The 20,549-nt window shown below is 40.4% G+C and overlaps 1 protein-coding gene across 4 annotated transcripts in view; it reads right to left on the minus strand.

The window, feature by feature from the left end:
* Nucleotides 1-16,968, minus strand: part of UBAP2 (ubiquitin associated protein 2) — a 103,247-nt gene extending 86,279 nt beyond the window's left edge. For 2 of the 4 annotated variants that reach the window (XM_033121991.1, XM_033121993.1), the window contains exon 1: nucleotides 16,551-16,623. The gene's annotated coding sequence lies outside the window, so the exon portion shown is untranslated. Of the gene's footprint in view, nucleotides 1-16,550; nucleotides 16,629-16,865 lie in introns of those variants that run through there. The other 2 variants (XM_033121992.1, XM_033121994.1) reach the window with 2 other exon arrangements.
* Nucleotides 16,969-20,549: the final 3,581 nt, after the last annotated feature.

A 20,549-nucleotide genomic window follows, 5' to 3' on the forward strand; every position in this document is an offset into this window, starting at 1 on the left:
TATTACAGTAAAAGACACATTGCCATTAATCCCCCTCAAAATACTCCCCCTCACTTCGAACACACTTATCCCATTGTTCTTGACACTTTCTGAAGCAGTAATGGAAGTCCTCTTTTGTGAGTGTTTTTAGTTGCACTGACCTGGCTGCCTTCATGTCCTGAATCACTTTGACTTTGGGGAAGAGCCAGAAGTCGCTCGGTGCCAGATCCGGTGAATAAGGTGGATGAGGACTCACCGGAATGTCTTTGACAGAAATTGCCGTATACCAGAAGTGATGTGTGACACGGAGTGTTGTCATGATGGAGGATTTATGGCACACTTTAAAACACACCTTCTCTCAAACAAATGACTGCACCGAACAAGTCGAAACTTGTCACACAGTTACCACACTTCCCGTATTGAAGATTCCTACCTTTCCACTGGATGGCACTTGGCAGCAGCATTCACCATATTTGTTGATCACAATGGAAAGGTTCCATGTCACACATCGCTTCTGGTACAGTAATTTCTATCAAATAAAAACATTATGGTGCATCCTCATCCACCTTATTCACTGGATCTGGCAACGTGCAACTTCTGGCTCTTCCCCAAAGCCAAAATGACCATAAAAGGTAAACGTTTGGAATCGATTCAGGACATCGAGGCAGCCATGACAGCAAACTAAAGACACTCAGGAAAGAGGACTTCCAGAACTGCTTCAGAAATTGGCAAGAATGATGGGAGAAGTGTGTTCGAAGTGAGGCGGAGTATTTGAGTGGGGGATTAATGGCAATGTGTCTTTTATTGTAATAAATTTTTTAAATTTAAACAATCACCGTATTGTTTGACCACACCTTATAATATTGTATGTCAACTGCAATTAAAAAATGAAATTATGGGGCCGGCCTGGTGTTTCAGGCGGTTAGAGCTCCATGCTCCTAACTCCAAAGGCTGCTGGTTTGATTCCCACATGGGCCAGTGGGCTCTCAACCACAAGGCTGCCAGTTCAACTCCTCGAGTCCCGCAAGGGATGGTGGACTCTGCCCCCTGCAACTAAAATTGAACACGGGACCTTGAGCTGAGCTGCCTGCCCGATGGCTCAGTTGGTTGGAGCGCATCCTCTCAACCACAAGGTTGACAGTTCGACTCCCACAAGGGATGGTGGGCTGCGCCCCTGCAACTAGCAACGGCAACTGGACCTGGAGCTGAGCTGCGCCCTCCACAACTAAGACTGAAAGGACAACAACTTGGCTTGGAAAAAAGACCTGGAAGTACACACTGTTCCCCAATAAAGTCCTGTACCCCTTCCCCAATTAAAAAAAAAAATCTTTAAAAAAAATGAAATTATTTAAAAAATAAGTAAGTTATGTACTGGAAAAATAAAATCCTCTGGGAAAAGCAGAGCTCAGAAAATATAGCAAGTTAACAGGATGTATGGTTCAAATTTTCTTATATTAATTTTATATAAAACTTCCAGAGACAGTGAATTTATAAATAAAAGTAACAGCATTAAGTTAGCAAAATAATTATCAACACCCTTAAAAATTATTACCACCAATGAATTGTGAAAATAAATAGGGTATGGAGACTAGACTATAACAATCAACATCTTTAACTAATATACTGTCATATGGGAAAATTCTATGTTCTCTTTTCTGAAAATAGAGTTATATGTAGTAAATAGAACTGCTTCTGCAATAAGCACCCAGTTGCCAGATCATCGGAATTCAGTTTACACTTGTTTTCCATTCCCTCTATCACTCTCCACCCCCAAGAGTTCTACTATCCTGGAACAGGTTCCAAGAGAATTCTTAGAATAGAAACAGACAAGAGCAAGAGATTCTAAAAATAATTCAGTAGAAACTCAAACATACATATCACAGGTTCTTGAGCTTCAGGAAACACCAGGTTACTTCAATCTATCCAACCAAATTTTAAAACCCGTATTGAACCTCACCTCATTCAACTAAGTTAAAGATATGATAGATGGGTAAGAACTGCTATTATATTTTTAAGCTCTTTAAAAACAGTATCAGCAAAATACCATATAAAGCTTCCTAGATTAAAGTGCAAAAATGGCCTAAATTACTTGTAACATAAGGAAAGTAAACCAGCAGAAAAAACCAACTTGATTCAACTACAAAGACTTTCTCTGTAGTAAGGATATTTTTAGAAAATGTTTTACTAACTGCTATTTTTTTCCAAGGATTTTTTGAAGATAAAATGCCTCAGTGAAACAGCTGCTTTTTCAAGTGATTCCAGAGTAGAATGAACTGAAAATGGTTAACAGCCACCTGCACTTGTATTAAAGCTTACATAAGCAAATACCACAAATTCATCATAAGATGACCCTAACTTTAAGGCATAAAAAAACGTTATCTAAAAACCATGTAATATCATACCCTAAAAAAAACAAACAAGGGCACATTGGATCACTGTAAAAAGTTACAGAACACTTGTTGATAACATGCTGAGAACTGCAAGGTTTTGGTGAAAGCATCAAAGGGCTTTATTTAAGATAGTGTCACCAAGTGTCTGCATTGGAAGATACCACTAAAACCAGGAGGTTCACACAATAGTGCAGAGTATCTCATCTACTGCATCAAATAAATTTATACTCCAAAAAAAGCAAAGTGAATGTCTTTTTTTTTTCCACAGAATATAATTAATCCAGGTAACATGAATTACTTACTCAGCTAAGGATTCGATCACTGAAAACAGAATATACAATTTATGTTCAAGAAGCAAGTTTCCATCAAGAATGCTCACAGAGGGTCAGCCCGGTGGCTCAGGTGGTTGGAGAGCCATGCTTCTAACGCCAGTCACCGGTTCGATTCCCACATGGGCCAGTGAGCTGCGCCCTCTACAGCTAGGATTGTGAACAATGGCTCTCCCTGAAGCTGGGCAGCCAGAGGTCAGCATGTGCTGCCATGAGTGGCCGGTGGTCAGCGTAAGTGGCCAGCAGCCAGCGTGAGTGGCTGGCAGCTATTGTGAGCAGCCGGCAAGAACTACCGTTAGCTGCTGTGAGCAGCCAACCAGTGACAGAATGCCTCAGCTGGGGGGGTGGGGAGGGGAAGCGCAAGGCTCATAATACCAGCATGGGCCAGGGAGCTGTGTCCTACAACTAGACTGAGAAACAATGGCTTGCGGTGGGGGTGGGGAGAAAACGGGGGGGGGGGGGGAGGGGGGGAAGAATGCTCACATGAAAAAAAGGATGTTCACAGAGATGCTGTTCACTCAGTCCTGAGGCCATTGGTGCTGGGACTATCTTATGAAGGATTTACTCATTCATTCCCAAAAGCCTAAATCTAGTAAGTAATGATAACAGCAGCAAACACATACTGTTTACTATGTGCCAGACACATATTAACCCTCCCAATAACACTCTGAGGTACACAGAAATATTACTCCCATTTTACAGACAGGAAACTAAGATATAGAGAATTCACAGCTAGTAAAATGGTAAAGCCAAGACTCAAACCCTGGCCATCTGGCCTCCCCAGTGTGTGCTCTTAACCACTATTCTATGCTACATGGTTAACTGTTCAATTATAGATATACAACAAACTCCAACTCAGCTTCCTCTTCTTTAAAACAGCATGACTACCGTTGGCATCACCTACATTGTTCACATCTGATGCGAAAGCTCTGGTTTTGAGTCAGAATCTCACCTAACATTCCAACCTTTCAGATAGCCACAGGTGCTCCCTTCAGCTCTGTATTGTAATGTTTTTGTTACTAGTTCTGTTTTATTATTTTTGTTTAACTTCCAATCTGTGTCCTTGCTTTTTCTAATTAAAAAAATACCCATTATTCTCAACCTTTTTCTGCACAAGAAAGACACTTATTCATTACTACGGAGAACAGGCTTGGTTATATTAAGAACCTCAACTGATTTGGGAGGCCAGAGCAGCCAGCAAGAGGAAGTCTATATCCCCTACCCAGGAGAGGGCAAGGCAGCTAGAGCGCCAAGGAACTCTAGTTCGAGACCCAATTCCATGCAGCTCAACTACTTGTGCCCTTCATGCCAGGAGCTGACCAAGCTGATACTTTTATTCTCCACAGCTGCTGAGGGCAGGGTCAGGCCTCAAGCAGCTGGTGGACAAGGGTGAACTCCCCTACACCCAGGATTGGCTGACAAGGGAACTACCATGTTACCTGCTATTCTGTGTATATAATCTGTCCATGGAAAAGATGAGTGCTGACGAACTTTTGAACATAAGGACATAAAAAATAATTTGGTATAGTCATATTTCTCTTTCAGGTTAACTAAAATCATGGAGGAAAATTTTATTTAATTGCCTATGGAAGTTTCCATACATCAGTCCCGCTCCTACTCCGCTAATTTCTTGGCTTTAAACCCTAGCTCAGCAGCTATTCTTTGCCCTCCTATCCCTTGAAAAGTCCCTCAGTATTCATGACCAGTTTTAAGCCCTCTTTCTAACAGGCATTTCTTTCCCCAAAAAAGTGTACACTAGACAGCATTTCATAAGACCTATCGAATTATGGGAATACTATACTTTAGATTACAATTACCTGCCTAATAATACCAAATACCTTCAATAGAGGGTTATACTTCATAGACAAGGACTAGTAAAGGGTTCACTTTTTAATTAAAAAAAAAAGACTGTAACCAGATTAAAATAGATTTTCTATAAATCATCCACTTACCACAATACAGGATTAATAGCTTCCTCATAAATCCAGCAATGATTCTTAAACAGTCTCTCTTTCTCTCTTGTTCTTTTTCCCTTTTTTCTTTCTCCACTTCTGTAAAATTCTGTCTACCTCCCTATGTATTATTCTCTGGTCCTGCTCCCCCAGGAATTTGTACCCACCCACATATACAGTGGCACAGCTACAGTTTGCTTTTTGCTTTAAATCTCCATTTCTGAAAACTTCCGAGTTCCTCACAGGCTTTGGCAACAAGGAATTACAGGCATACCTTGGAGATAGTGTGGTTTTGGCTCCAGACCACCATAATAAAGCGAGCATTGCAATAAAGCGAGCATCGCAATAAACCAAGTCATTATCTTTGTTGCTGGTGGAGGGTCTTGCCTTCAATTTTTAAAACAAAAATATATGCAGCACCTGTGGAGCGCAATAAACTGAGGTATGCCTCTACTGGATAATTGTGCTATTCCATGTTCTGATCCTCTGGTGGCACAGGGGGCCGGGAGAACCAATAGGATGGTAAAACAAGTTAGGAGGAGCCCAGGAAAAAAAACGCTACTCCATGAAACACTAGAAAGTCTCAACCCAGGTTTGACAGCATACACACTACCTAAAGGTGCGGTTCTATCCATGTCCAAATGTTTAGTGATAGTATCTCCAGAAACATCAGGAAATTCTCATCATCAAATAAAGATTAGTGAATCATCATCTATCACTATCCCTGGTTGCACAGTACAGTCGCTTAGGGAACTTCTAAAAAATGAACGCAGACCCTATTAAAATCAGAGCTGCTCAGAATAAAACCCAGATACCAACATTGTTTTTAAAAGTTACCCAAGCAGTTCCTAAAAAGTTAAACATAGTTACCATATAACCAAGCAATTCCACTCCTAGGTACATACCCAAGAGAAATGAAAACACATGTTCACCCAGAGAAGTGCATATGAATGTTCATAGCAGCATTACTCACAATAGCCAAAAAGCAGAAAACAACCCAAATGCCCATCCACTGCTGAATGAATAAACAAAATGCAGTATCACCATACAATGGAGCATTATTCAAGCACTCAAAGTTCTGATACATGGATAAACTTTGAAAACATAATAAAGTATAAGAAGTCACTCACAAAAGACCACATATGTATATTGTATTATTCCATTTATATGTAACGTCCAGAATAGGCAAATCCACAAAGACAGAAAAGTAGATTAATGGTTGCCATGGGCTGGGAGGAAGAAAGAATGGACAGTGATTGCTAATGGGTATGGGTTTTTTGGAAGGTGATAAAAATGTTCTAAAAATAGTGATGTTTGCACCACCTTGTGAATATACTAAAACACACTGAATTGTATAATTTAAAGGATGAATTTTATCTCCTTTAAATCCTTTAAATAATTTTATCTCCTTTAAATATCTCAATGTTCTAAGTTACTGACACGCCGCCTGGATGTCAAACCACTGCTCTGGACCATTAGCATAGGTATCACCTGAAAACTGGTCACAAATGCAAATTCTCAAGGTCACCCCAGACTTACTGACCCAGAAATTCTGTTTAAAGAAGTCTTGATGCACACTAAAGTTTGAAAATCACTGCCCTCAAAGAACTTTAGATGAAATTTTTGATCCTGTGTGGTTTAAACTGAAAGATGAGAAAGCTGCAAACAGTACAATTTCACCTTTATTATTTTACCCATATAAGTTATAGTTGTTACACAAAGTTCCAAAAAAATACTGAAAAGTGGAAGAAAACAAAACCACTCCAAAATAACCACTGTTCATAGTTTACTGAATATCCTTCCAATGTCTTCTATTTCTTTTGCATCATTGAGATCCTCTAGAAATGGCTGTATCATGCTTTTATCACTGGATATTAACATATATAAACTATTATGCAAACGCAAGGTAGCATTATAATTATAGCATCTCAATTATTATCTTCTGCTGAGGAATTGAATATTATGGGAATATAAAAGAAAACTTCAGGGGCCAACCTGTTTTGGCTCCAAGCCTTTTTGGTATTAAGTGCCTTCTAACATGCAATAAACACTTTTCTTTGGCAAATGCAATACAATAAACACGATTTTACTTTTTCTGATTCTACATCAGTTATTGAAGCCATGTGATGGGTGATGTGGGAAATTAGTCTGAATCTGTTCTAATTCCAGGACATACCTAGGAACTTGCTTTCCTAAATAAATCATATCATTGTGTTTTCTTTCTTGTCCTTGGTCTCTTGCACAAAAGTGGCAGCATTTATGTATGTATCTTCAGGACTTCTGGGCAGCATAGTACGGCTACTTTCCTAAAATAATTTCTGAACCTAAAGACAATGCAATCTTTCAAATTATTTCCTTGTAATTTATTTTAAAATCATCTGCATTGTTTTTAATCACTGATTCACTGTCCTTTTTTTGGAGAGAGGGCTTTCCACCCCAAGACTTATACAGACTAAGCCCTCAAACATTTTTTGATATTCAGCAGGTTGCAGAATGACTTCTATGCTAGCTTGTGGGATTGAGATAATCAATCATACCCATCTGCAAGCATCCACTAATATTAGCACACATTGTATCAGGCACAAAAGGAGGAAAAGAAGAAAAGGAAAGGGCCTATTTTCCTGGGTATTAACAAAAAGTCATAAATTGCCAGATTAAAAATTTTTTAAATGTTACAAAATTGCCAACTGAATGTTCCCATCTCAAGTTCTTCTATCCTTAAAGCCTAGTTTAATTAACATGGCTCTTCCCCAACCCTGCACACCTATATTAGTCCCCACCTATCCTCTTTTGAGGAAATCCAATCTGAGAGTCATTAGAAGAGGACAGATTTAATGACAACAATAGTCTTAGTCTCTGTTAAAGACAGACATATTTTTATAAATTTTTTGTCTTTCACCCTCACTCCCATTCTGCCCCCATCTTCCAGCTCCACATCCATCAGATCAAGATTAACCTCTCACTAGTTGCTCTGTCCCAAGGCCTTCACAGAGAAAGGGATAAAAGCAGGAAGTCACCTCCCTTTGGCTTCTTTCCTAAGACCCAGTCAGAAAGGGGAAGGAATTACAGCACAGGGAATATAGTCAACAATATTATAGTAACTGTGTATGGTGCCAGGTGGGTACTAGGCTTATCTATCGGTAGATGACTTCCTAAGTTATATAAGTGTTTAACCACTATGCTGTACCCCTGAAACTAATATAATCTTGAATATCAACTGTAATTGAAAATTTTTTTAATTAAAAAGAAGGGGAAGGAAGGTGTCAAACTATAGGCTAATCTCCCTCACCATTCATAAGGATAAAAGTTCAGTAAGATAAATCTTTCTTTTATTTAGTCAAGTCATACTGACCACAACCAGTCACAATGATCAAAAATGATTCGTGATACTCTAAGACAAAACAGTATCCAAACTGTAACGTCAGTTTAACTCTTGCTTATTTTCAAGCCTAGAAAAACCATTAACAATACTCAACACAGGAAAATCTCCAACCTCCAAGGTGTGAAAAGAACTTCAGGAAATATCAACATATACACACCACTCAAAATGTCACCTAGTTCAATTCATAATCACTTCAAAGTGTTAATGCATTATCTCACCCTAATTTGATGTTTTGGTTTTTGGGTAAAGTGGTATCCCTGCTAGCCATTCTTATACAGCAAATTGGACATTACTGCTAAAAGTGATTAAACCCCAACTTTACTTTCACAACAGACAAAACTTTATAAATCTTTCTTACTCAAGATAGGTAACCTAAAACGTTTCAAGTTATTCTTATTTTTCACATTTATGCATGAACCATTTGGTTCTCAATTGTTACATTACACAAATATTTCACAGCTGATTTTTAAAAGCTCAGTATATCTATTATTCAGCTATCCCAAGACAGCTTATCACCTCTAGCTATTGCTACAAGCCAAAAATATAAACACCAATTTTTTTAAGTACTTCAGACCCAGTTTTTCATTACAATTCTTCAACTTTCCTCATGTGTCCAGAATATAGTCTTGAGTAACTTTTTAAGCATTTTGTTTTACTCTAGTGGCATCCTTATTACCATTTCATTCATGCCAAAAGCAACTTTTTTTTTCTCTTATAAATTTTATTGAGGAATATTAGGAACAGTGTGTTTCTCCAGGGCCCATCAGCTCCAAGTCATTGTCCTTCAATCTAGTTGTTGAGGGCGCAGCTCAACTCCAAGTCCAGTCGCCCTTTTCAATCTTAGTTGCAGGGGGCGCAGCCCATCATCCCATGCAGGAATTGGACCTGCAACCTTGTTGAGAGCTTGCCCTCTAACCAACTGAGACATCTGGCCGCCCCCAAAAGCAACTTTTTTAAAAATGTCAGTTACCTGAAGAATGTATCAAGACATAGTCATGCAATCCAACCAAACGTTAACATACCTGTCACTTATGCACCAGTTTCATTTTTCATTCTATTACCAAATACAAAATTCCTTGATAAGGAAATCTTCCACCACTATTATTGAGAAAATACCTCATATCCTTTTTCTTCTCACAGTATGTGTATAAAAACCTGCTCAACTATTCTCTACACACATCCAAATTAATCTCAAAAAACAAAGGCTTAGAAAAATGACCTTCCAACCACTCTTGGAAACTGCATGTTCTATCTTGTAAGCAATGACTACTTAAGCTGTATTTCTCAAAAAGAATACACTCACAGCCTCCATTTCCTCACTACACACCCCCTTAACTTTCAGTCTGGTTTCCATCATCCAATCACTCCAACACTAGGAAAAATGCTATTCCCCAGGTCACTATCGACCGCCTCCTCCTAATTTAGGAAAATGGCAAATCGCCCAAATCTTTTTCTTCTGCTTGCTTTCTTTCATCTGTCTCTAGCATTCAACACATTTCATCACTTGGCTTCTCAGACCCCAGACCATCCTGGTTCTGTTCTCAAATCCTCAGCAGGATCACATCCTTCTCCCACCCGAAAAGTAAAATTGTTCACTTCTTGAGCACCATCTCCTCCTACAGAAATTGTACGCTCTACTGCGAAGCATCAATAATTACCTCCAATTTCAAAGCAAAAGCTCTTAAAGACCTGTGTCTCTCCAAAGATTAGCACTATATCTGACTGTCTACACCTACAATGAAATTCATCCAAATCTTTCGAAAACTTCCAAAATTTTCCAAGTAACCAATATTTTTCAAGTGTTCCAGAGCTCAAAACCTAAAGCCATTCTTTTAATGCCACCATTTCTTCCCATATACATTTAAGTCATAAAGGCTTTAAGGCCTTATACCTATGCCTTCCTTTACAGTCTCTCTGCCATCAACTGAATTAAGGGTCATTGTATTTAAAGTCTCTTCCTTGTCTTCTAGGAATAAGTTGGTAGCCCTTGTCCAGTACTAGTTTTGATATGTCAATGTCATATATATAACCAGGCAGTTATAAGGCATCTTTATCAATTACCGGTATCAATAATTGCCTCCTCTCTAGTTCACTAAAACTTCATGCCCTTATTTACCTGCCTGAACAATGTAAATTGTGAAACTGATGACAAAGTGCAGTTTAATCTTCTAGAATATTCTAAAACCCATCAATTTCTGTTCACAAACCAACTCCTCAATAAAATACGAGCTCTTTATTTCTTTCCAATTCCTACACTTTGGTCACATTGGCCCTGCCATTCTCCCAAATTGCACCTGCTTTTTTGCCACCTTCCACCGGCATGTTTTCTCAACAGCGTAATAAACATACCCCTAATTTTCTCATTTTCTGTCCCTCAATATAAACAGCAATTACTCTCTACTCAATGTCCATAACAACTGTGGCATTTTAGGGTCACTTGACAATATACTAAACAGCCCTACTTAACAGCAGCTTGAGTTCTTAAGTGTAATTTTATAGCTTTCTTCTGTCTCTCTTCTCAGGGTGTGCTATCAATTGCCACTTCTCAATGCTGTGTGTCTGACCTCCTCATAGGATGCCCCTAAACTGGCAGAGGGCTTAGAGGCCAGCCTCACATGCTGATTGTGTTTCCCTGAAAATAAGACCTAGCTGGACAATCAAAACTAATGAGTCTTTTGGAGCAAAAATTAATATAAGACCCAGTCTTATTTTACTATGAGACCAGGTCCTATATAATATAAGACCGGGTCTTACATTTATTTTTGCTCCAAAATACGCATTAGAGCTGATTGTCCGGCTAGGTCTTATTTTTGGGAAAACACGGTGTATGGGTGGGTGGGTGGGTGGGTGTGTGTGTGTGTGTGTGTGCGCGCGCATTCTTGAGAAACCAGTTTGTTTCGGTGGGAGAAGGGGGTATACAAATGTTCACAAGAAGACAAGTGTAATTTGTAATTACAAAAAAATTGGAACTGAGATAAAGATCATCACAATAGAATAAAATGTGGCATATCCTTACAATGGAATATCATACAATTGAAAATGATAGCTATAAAAAAAAAAAAAAACATTGATAAATCTAAAACATGTAAGAGAGAAATATCAGAAGATCATAAAATTCCATTTAGATCAAGTCTGAAAATGGACAATATTAAACTATATATTGTTTATGGATACATACATATATGGAATAAAAATTATTACAAAAAAATTAATCCAGGGCCGGCCCGGTGGCTCAGGCGGTTAGAGCTCCATGCTCCTAACTCCGAAGGCTGCCGGTTCGATTCCCACATGGGCCAGTGGGCTCTCAACCACAAGGTTGCCAGTTCAACTCCTCCAGTCCCGCAAGGGATGGTGGGCAGCACCCCCTGCATTTAAGATTGAACACGGCACCTTGAGCTGAGCTGCCGCTGAGCTCCCGGATGGCTCAGTTGGTTGGAGCGCATCCTCTCAACCACAAGGTTGCCGGTTTGACTCCCGCAAGGGATGGTGGGCTGCGCCACCTGCAACTAGCAATGGCAACTGGACCTGGAGCTGAGCTGCGCCCTCCACAACTAAGATTGTAAAGGACAACAACTTGACTTGGAAAAAAGTCCTGGAAGTACACACCATTTCCCAATAAAGTCCTGTTCCCCTTCCCCAATAAAAATCTAAAAAAAAAAAAAAAAAAAAAAAAAAAAAAAAAATTAATCCAAAATGTAGGGTAATGGTTATCGCTGGGAAAGAGGGAAAGGAATGTCTTGGGATATGGTATACACAGGGGGGTTTTAGAAAGCCAAAATGTTCTATTCCTTGGTTGGTCATTTTATTCTTATTTCTGAAAACTCTACATGTGTTTTTACACCTCATATACCTTCTTCTCAGATTTTCAAAAAAGTATATACTTTATGTAAAGAAAAGAGAGTAAGGACTTATACTAAAATGTTAAACCATAAGTCATTTTTACTTTCCTTTTAATTTTTTCAAATTTTCTCAAAAGTTATTTTCTTAGGCAAACTACTGCCAACCAGGGTGACCCAAAAACCTACTCTAAATTGGAAATTTGTAAATTAATTTGAGAAAAAGGGGGGCGGGACTGGTTTAGTCTAGAAAACAATTTAAAGTTAGGCTTATCAATCAATCCTAAAAGCCCATCATTTTTTTCTACACCCCATTTCAGATAAACTTGTATTTTTTTTAAGCCCACTTATTCTCCTTCAATGATCTGATGATGCTAAACATTGTTATCAAATGAAAAATCCCACCCTTCAAAGAACACACCTTCCAGCTACTGTATTTCCCCGAACATAAGACCGGGTCTTATATTAATTTTTGCTCCAAAAGATGCATTAGGGCTTATGGTCAGGGGATGTCATCCTGAAAAAGCATCTTACAGTTTATTTTCCAATTAGGTCTTATTTTCGGGGAAACACGACAGGTAGAAGACATGTACAATACAGATAGCATTATATACATGCCCAAGCCCATGTAGTTGCAAAGATAGTTTAGATTTTCCTCTGTTTGCTTGGGAAGCAGCATGTTATGGTGGCAAGTAGAATAAGAAGGCCTATAACCTCCTCAGTTGAAACTGAGTGAGTGTTCAGAGTGTTTCTGTAATGAGGCGAAGGAACAGGAGGCAAAAAGAAAAAAAAGAAAAAAAAAGGAGAGAGAGAGAATGAAGAGAAAACAAGGGAAAGAAAAATAAGAGAAAAAGAGAAAGGGTGAGAGTGGAGAGAATTAAAGAAGGCAGAGAGGGAGAAACACATCATTAACAAGAACTCTGAGCTTCCAAAAAAGTCTTCATAGGTATAATTATCTAGGACTGATTCGATGAGAAGATTGAGACTATAATGTAAAAAAATCTGAGTCAATCACATCATATTAAGTATTACTGGATTGTGTATGTACATACAAGTGAGAAAGTTCCTATGTGACATCTTACTTAAAAACAGGCTAATCGGAGCGGCTGGATGGCTCAGTTGGTTAGAGCGCGGGCTCTTAAACAAGATTGCCAGTTCAATTCCCGCATGGGATGGTGGGCTGCGCCCCCTGCAACTAAAGATTGGAAACGGCGACTGGACTTGGAGCAGAGCTGCGCCCTCTACAACTAGATTGAAGGACAACTTGGAGCTGATGGGTCCTGGAGAAGCACATTGTTCCCCAATATTCCCCAATAAAAATTTTTAAAAAAAACCCAAAAAACAGGTTAATCATAACACTAAATAGCAAAAAACTAAGTTAAGCACCGGGTCTAAATCCAAATGAAATTCTCCCCCTATAAATTTTTGACAATAGAGAGGGTGCTAAAAAATGCATACACAATTTAAGAAAGGAAAACTATTAAAATTGTAATATTCAGTATATACTGATAACAAAAGATGCCTACAAGTCACGTTTGACTTCTGCAATTACAAGAGGTGCTCAAAGTGGTTACCATCAGCGTCCAGACACTTCTGATTACGGCAAACTACTGCTTGAGCAACCAAAGTGTCCAAAGTGTCCACTTGTATACATTTTTTTGGCACCCCCCGCCCCGGTATTCTCATAACGAAACTTTTTAAAGTTTTAGACCCAATCAAACATATGTTCTATTACTTTTAGGGTCCCAAAACAAGCATCACATTCCTTTTAAAAGTAGTGCACACTACCTAGTCTTAAATGAAACACCTACTCCTTAATCCAAGCCCAATTTTATAAATTAATTCCATAGTTAACTGGGTTCCAATTCAGTTTAGCTCCTAACTCCAGTATGATAATGAGTTATCTGAAAATTGAAACTCACTCTAGTACACATGCTATGTCAGCCAGAAATTCACAAACCTGGTCTTCAAAACCTATGCCAAGAAATTTCAAAACTAAAATAATTTACTTTCTTTAAAAGTATAGGCTATGCAGCATCTTTTAGAGAAACACTGTTAAGAAAACTAAAGAAAAGTAGGAAATATCACCATGTAATTTGCATTATAATTGTCTAAACAAACCTGATTTAGTTCTTGGACTTCAAAAAAAAAAGAAAAAGGATTCCATTCCTAAATACTTGATAGCTGGATGAATTATTTCAAAACCTACCACCGGCTTATATGGTGATATTCCCTATAAGTCTTCCCTCTCTTTGCCAACCTTCAAGTTACAGCTCATCGACTTACTCTTTTTTTGTGGAATAAAGGAAAAAAAAAAAAACAGCTGCTTCTAAGATTTATCAGTAATTCAGTACATCATCAGTCAACACCACAGGTGCCATAACTCAACTTTTAAAGGACACTCCATTTACTGAAGTTAACAGCTAACTGATATTTGCTGACCTACGACTTCCCTCACAAAGAGAAATAAAATAAGGGATTTGTTTAAGAGCAGAGGAACTTCAGTCTGTGAATTCATGCAGACTGCTTCTTTTGAGCAGGCATTAATCTCTCATAACATATTTACATCCCCCCAAAAAAAAGTCTTATAACCCCAAAAAAAAAATCTTATCAGTCATCATTTAAAAAAAGGACTTAGGAATGAACACTTCAAAGCCAACATTTACAAACTGAAGGCTTCACTTCAAACTAGTTCAAATCTTCAAGAGTGGTTTATACTTTCTACATGTAGCTTATACTGAAGGGAGTAGAGTTATTGACCAGTTCCCATCAAAACAAGCACATAATGAAGTAAACCTATTCTTCTCCATGTTCTCCTACTATTTCTTCTCAAACAATAAAAGTCACTCAGGCTAATACCATGAGACACTCCCGGGGAGCACTGCACAGGCTGCACCAGTTAGTTACCAGGAAAGGGAAGCTGAGGTGTTATTGTTGTTCCAGCCTTGTTCTAAAGGCAGCTCAGTGTGACTGCGCTGGTCCAGCCCACATTTAAAGAGAGAGGCCAGAGGAAACCAGAGCAGCAGGAAACAGGCAGGAGAGGCAATTACCACAACCTTTCCCATGGCCTCATTCCCATGCCATCATTTCCAGCCATATTTCAATCATAACAAAACCTCCCTTCTCTAAATCGTTTCTTAATTATTGAGGGTCAGAGGGAAGAAGGAAGCAAAAAGGGGAAATCAGAGCTGTGGGAAACAAGCAGGACAGGGGTGGGAAGAAATCTCATCACACATGTGAACTAGCCATGAGGAGAAAAAAATCAGAAGGAACTCACTAGAGGCAAGTGGGACAGTCGTGTGGGAAACGAATCATTTCTGCCTAATGATAGGTAAGAGAAACCTTCACAGCAATAAGGGATAGGCCTAACCTAGCCAAGGGGCCTTGCAAGCAGGTAGGTGATGCTGGTGTACTGGAAGACTATCATCTAAAGGGAGTGGAATTAACCCCTTTCCTGAGACAAGACAGACACCATCCCAATCGAAGCACCCAAAGCCTGGGATACAGGAGAGCTCAGGTATTACGTCCATCTTCCTTCCACCTTTATTAGACAAACTGACACTAAAAAGGACGCACATTTCATGGCAAAAAGTGAGGAACACTTTTTGATTTAAAAAGTGCTATCATAAAGGAAAAGAAAATATAAAACTACTGGGTTAACTCAAAAAGTTTATTGTATGCCCTTCAAATGAAAGATGATCTTTGGATACCTTATGGAGACCTTAAAAAGTTCTCAATTGTTAGGACACACAGGTGCTGAAGAAAGCCTAAATACTAGCAGACCATATACTTTGGATATAAGTAGTAACAATATCCAACGGAGGTGATAGTAAACAAGATAATGTCAAACAGAAAATAACAGTAACGATGATGTGATCAACTCCTAGAGAGAACCAGGATAAGAGATCAAGGTGGTGGCACTTGAGATGCCTGGGCAATTAATAGATTAAAAACCCAGGGGAAAAGGTGGGAAAGCCAAGTGAGAATGTGATTCAGAGGCAAACTAAGATGTAATGACATTTTGAATACGTATTACAATAGAAAGCGCTTTAGTTTACAAAGCGCTCTCAAACCTACATTAAAGAACTGTGACACAACCAGACAACAGGAACCGGGACTGAGGAAAAAACTGATTCCCCAGAGTCTGACACCAAAGCCTTCCCGAATAAAAAAGAAGAGTTGAACTATGCCACCGGGTAAGCCGAGAAAGGCTAGAGAGCGCAGAAGTTGGGCTCTAAGAGCTCCAGTCCCAGGACGAGCGAGCGACAGGCGTGAGAACTGAAAGATGCTCAGGATGGGGAGCGTCTGCGTGGCGCGGGAGCTCCAGCGAACAGGCAGGAAGGGACCTAAGTGGGAAAGAAAACCACACCCTCCAGGACAGAAACCCGAACGGGGGTGTTAGGCGCCCCTTGGGGCTAGGTGGGGTCGGGCCAACTAGGACCGGGTTAGGCTAGAAGACACACAGGTCAACCTGTCGGGGAGAGGAAGGAGGGCGCCTGGGCCTGGGCATACTTAGGACTCATGAAACTGGCGACGGAAGCTCGGCCCGGTCCTCACGAGTGGGCGCTAGGGCACTATGAAAGGAGCTGGAGGAAAGAAGGGCTGAACCCAGAACTAGAAAGCGCACGCTGCAGCGCTTAGGGCCCTAGAACAGGGAAGGAGAGAAAGAGGGTGCCAATTACCGGGCTGTTCACGCTGGACTCGGGACCGCAGCCACCGCCGCCGCTCGTTACCTGCCAATGTGCCTCTTACAAAGCGGCGGCGGCAGCAGAGGCGGCCCGGTCCGTCACGTGACCTCTACGTCACGAGAGAAGGCGGAGCCGCTAAGCGTCGCTCGTGCACGGCTCATCAGCCCGCCCACGGGGCGCGTCGCTTCCTCTGGCCGCCCCCAAAACGAACGGAAGCGAGACCTGCATTGCCGAGGCGGGGGATGGAACAAACAAGGGAGATTTTACGGGATTTCTCGTACTCGGAGTTATCAGGAGCGTACTACTCACCGCAACCAGGATGCCCAGCACTGCAGCTTGTTGTCGCGTTGTGATGACCTCACAGGGCACCACAAGTCGCTTCCCTACGGCCGACCTCCTCGCATCACGTGATGCGATCCAACCACTCAAGGCAACAAATGTTGCGCGAGGGCACTTCGACTCCTACCTGCTGTACAGCAAAGGCACCCAGCAGCGCAGCCTTTCTAGGGTTCATAGGCGGTGCGTTTAAGAGTGCGGAGGGAAGGCCGAGACGGCAAACTGACAGGGCTAGTAGCATCTTAGACTAATACCAGTGGGTGCTGCCTACCAGGTGGCTGAGGGTGGTTCCTGCTTCCAGATGTAGTACGGCGCGGGGTAGGTTCCCACACCCACATTCCCGGGCTCGCGCTCCGCCTTGTCCCCTGCGCGGGAAAACACCAACGGCTCACCACCGTACCCGCGGCACGGAGAGGGCTTCAAGAAGAATCGCCACGGGACAGTAGGGCCACACAGCTTGTCTTGTTAAATGTGGGGTCGAATTCTGCATTCCTAATGCCCTTTTGCGTGAAAAGACTTAACATTTATTGAACACCTACTCTATGTCAGCCGTTTATACACTGTTTTTATTAAATCATATAATCAACCCTTTGAGGCGGGGATTGTCCGTTTTAAGCATGAAGAACAGCTTAGAGAGGTTCGTTCCGTTTCTCAGGAGACCCAAACCAGATTTTCTATCTCCAAATAATAATGCTCTCAAAAAGATCTCACCTGTTTTAATTCCAGGAATTAAGCATAAAGGGGGAGATAGTGGTTTATAATTGTAATGCAGTGTTTTAGAGTTTAAAAGTATTTTATCACTTACTGGCCGGCCTATTTGATCTTCAAAAGCAGTGTCCCACCCAGACTGGCTGGATACATGGACTTTGGAGTCCAACAAGCCTTACCTCAATCCGAGCTTCCCTTTGTAATAACACCGGTTCACCAAGTTACGAAAATTAAATGAGATTAAAGTACCTGCTTGCCACAGTAAATCCTCAATAAATATTCATAATTATTTTCACATCCTGTATGTACCTGTTGGGCACAACAGATCTAAGTGAGATGGGAAAGGAATTAACAGGAACTGATCTTTGTGCAGGGCATGATGCTAATTACTAACTTGCTAGTTACTAATATACTAGTTGTAGGTTAAATTAAGTGATGAAAAACAATTGAAACCTTAACAGTCCTGCTCAGCTCAAGGAAGGCCTTTGTTATTCATCTGAATTGATCAAAGAATGCACAGGCTGTGCCTTTAACAAATAAACCTTAATATGTAGATGTATCTTATCTCTCCCCTTTTGACAGTGAGCTAGGATTGTGTCCGCTCAGTATAGTCTTCCCCCCCCCTTGTTTTTTTCTGCTTTATAGAAAAGTGTGGGAGAGTAAAAGATAAAAGTACACTTGAGAGGCAAAAACTTAATGGAAAGAGCACAAGAAAACAATTCTAAAAGAATATATACAAACCTGATAACAGTAGTAGCCATTTCTTAGGAAAAGATGGTTTATGATTGAGGGTGCTAGTAAAAAAGGACTATAATCTATTATGTTTTAATTTTTCACACAGAGACGGTACTGGTGCTTTAAATAAAGATTAAGAAAAGAGAGACCAGAGACCATGTGTTAGCTCTGTGACCTTGTGAAAGCTATGTTACCAATCCAGACCTCGATTTTTCATCTGTTATTATATTTAGAAACATCTATCTTTCTGTGCTAGGCATACTGTGCTGGGTGCTTTCATTAAATTATTGTTTATCAAGAGAGAAGTCCTACCTAGGACTTAGAATCAGAGAAAAAAATAAGGGCATTAAAGTCCTAAAAACTCACTGTAGGTATTATCACCTGGATGCAATAGAATCATCTCACAATAATTTCCCGTAAGGGATATCACTAACACCTTTTTCCACCCAACCTGACTCTGAGATAGTGACTCGGAAACTGATTTTGCATCCTGACAATAAAGAACATCACCATCCCTTCCACCAGTTTTTATTTGCTTAAGTCCTCTTGGCTGGACTAAAGTGAGAGCATAATGTGATGGAAAACACAGTGGAGAAATTCTCACAAGCCTGGTTTTTTAAGCCTGGACACAGGTAAGTAGATTGGTAAAATCAATCATTCTTAGATGAGGCCCATCTCAGAAAGAATCAGTAATAGGTGGCTGAGATTTAGGAAGATAGAATTAAGATGTATAAACTCCAAAGCAGAATTTTCACAACCTAGATAAAGGTAATCACAATTCAAGTCTAATCTATGCAGTTAAATAAATGATGATAATCAAATGCATTATGCCCTGCCTGAAGAATGTGATAACTGAAAGGGAATGGTGGGTGTAGAATTTTTAAAAGAAGTGAACCTTAACCAAAAATATGCCAGGAAAAGGATGGTCTGACCAGCACATGAAACATTTTGGTCCTTTTAGCAGATCTCCATCTTTAGCAGATAGAGATGGTTGCTCCATACCATAAAGATCACCCAAGATCCCCCAACTTATGTTACATATAACCAATCACTTTCTAATTAGAATTTGGCTTCTCATGAAGATTTTTCTCCAGAGGTGTGAAGTGTTGTTGACCGGAAGACCATATGTTGTTTTGCTTGGCTAAAAATTAATATAATGACAATTTTGACAATGACAATTTGGAATATACCATCGGTTCCTGACATATGTTTATGCCCAAAGCCAGCAGAGCTGTGGGCATGTTGACCTTTGGAATCAGTAAACAGACAATGAATGATACTGCCACTATGTGAGACCTGTGCAGAAGAGCCAAAAAGACTCCCTAGTAATACTATTGTGCCTCATTTCTATAAAAGTCCAGTTCCCTCCTAACTCTACTAATTAATAACTTGCCCTTTCTAAGCTTGTTTCTTCATCTATATAAAGGAGCTAAATTCTGCATACTTTATAAGGCATTGTCGGATTCATGCAAGATACTGCATATTAAAATCCTCAAAAAATAATTTTACCCTAAGAACTGTAAGTAACTATTATTGCCAGGAAGAACTTTATTTGGCTACACCAGTACTTGTACAACGGTAGTATAGTGCAGGGGATCCTGCGGAGTATCCTGCCAACTACGCCAAGTGTCATGCAGGGACGACCTGCAGGGTCTCTGGTCCCGCACCCCGCATAAGAACGCAGGGTATGGCTAGGCCAAAAAGGAACACCCACGGAGCCATAGGTAGGGGAGTCACACCACTATATTCTCGCTGGTGGCTGGGTTGGAGACACAGGAAACAGGAGCCACACAATTCTCAACCCTCACTGCTCCACTTGCAGGCTCAGCCACCATCTTCTTGCTAGCCCCCATTTTTCCTGCTAGCGTAGCCACAGCAGTTATATTAGTGCCCAATGGCTCACTGGTTACAGCTGACGGCCAACTAGCCACAGCTGATGGCCATTTGATCACAGTCGACGGCCATTTACTACCTGAGCCAGCACCTTTCTATGTGAGGCCGAGAGCCTGGAAACTGCTTTTAGGGGCTCTGTCCCCACAGGTAGTCAGTGGTTAAGACTTGGGTTCTAGAGGAATCCAGGAAGGCCTAGATTCTAGAGCAAGGGTCAGCAAACTACCATTCAACTCGTGGGCTAAATCTAGCCCACCTACTGTTTTAATACAACTCACTAGCTAAGAATGATTCTTACATTTTTAAAGGACTAAAAGAAAAATC

The sequence above is a fragment of the Rhinolophus ferrumequinum genome, chromosome 12 (assembly GCF_004115265.2).
Source record: "Rhinolophus ferrumequinum isolate MPI-CBG mRhiFer1 chromosome 12, mRhiFer1_v1.p, whole genome shotgun sequence".
NCBI classification, from domain to species: domain Eukaryota; kingdom Metazoa; phylum Chordata; class Mammalia; order Chiroptera; family Rhinolophidae; genus Rhinolophus; species Rhinolophus ferrumequinum.